Source organism: Psammomys obesus, unplaced genomic scaffold (assembly GCF_907164565.1).
Source record: "Psammomys obesus unplaced genomic scaffold, mPsaObe1.curated_primary_1811, whole genome shotgun sequence".
Lineage (NCBI taxonomy): Eukaryota > Metazoa > Chordata > Mammalia > Rodentia > Muridae > Psammomys > Psammomys obesus.
Window position 1 is genome coordinate 16,563,093 of NW_026585894.1, and position 990 is coordinate 16,564,082.

Consider the following 990-nt stretch of genomic DNA (forward strand, 5'->3'; position numbering starts at 1 on the left):
TTTAAGAGATTTGTTTTACTCACAAGGTAAGTGACAACCTACTAAAGGAAAGTGATAGTCTGCCTATAGGCTCATAGTGCAAATCAAAAGTCCAGGAATGCAGCAACTTCCATTTCTAAAACTAAACAAACATAAAACTCTTAGAAGGTTTATGCAAAAAGCTTTACTAAGTAGATGGCCACAGAAGTAGAAAGCTCGCTAATTTACTGGCAAAATCAACAGGACTCCTTTTGTTTAAAGATTCAACTTGCACTCTTAGGCTTTGTACTTGGCTTTTCCAGTTTTGCTAATGACACAAACATGCTATAAAATAAAAGAAACACACTAGAAAAATGTGTTCTGAAGAGGCAAGCACAGCATTAGAGAGTATTACTATGTTGTCTGGGTTTCTACCAAACAAGGTACTTTGGACCAGTCACTTGAGGAGAATACATTTGGAAAAAAAATCAGAATTATGCTCCACTAGTTTGCTTTGTCTTCCTAAGTAACTTAGGAAAACAAAGCTGGGAATTAAAGGCATATCAAAATAGTGGCCAAAGTAAGTGATTAAAAAAGATGAACTAAAAACTGTGCTATGTAGTGTTCCTAACTGCTCCTGGACCATGTTCATAAACTCACCCGAGGGACTTCTGCTTCCAGAGTGGGAGGCAAGTACCCAAAGCAGAGTCAATTATAAGAATTAAACAAAATCGTTTATTTCTTACTTATGACCATATTTGTCATGTGAAATAACGAGACAGTTACTGTATATTACAGCTGTTCTACTATTTCAGCCAGCAAGAAGTATCACCCTAGCCTGGCCAAGTTCCATTCCGTACTTGACTACAGCTTTATGTGACTAATAGGAAACATCAGTCTGGTCAAATTACGAGGTGCTGGAAGGAGAAAACAATTCTTCCCTTTCCTAAATTGTTTTGTGGTTTTTTTGAAAATAAGAGTGAGAAAGAAGAAGAAGAAGAAGAAGAAGAAGAAGAAGAAGAAGAAGAAGAA

At 36.5% G+C, this 990-nt stretch overlaps 1 pseudogene; it reads right to left on the minus strand.

Annotated features, from left to right (window-relative positions):
* Nucleotides 1-255: 255 nt before the first annotated feature.
* The window catches only part of LOC129670943 (hypoxanthine-guanine phosphoribosyltransferase-like), a 25,301-nt pseudogene continuing 24,566 nt past the window's right edge, over nt 256-990 (minus strand).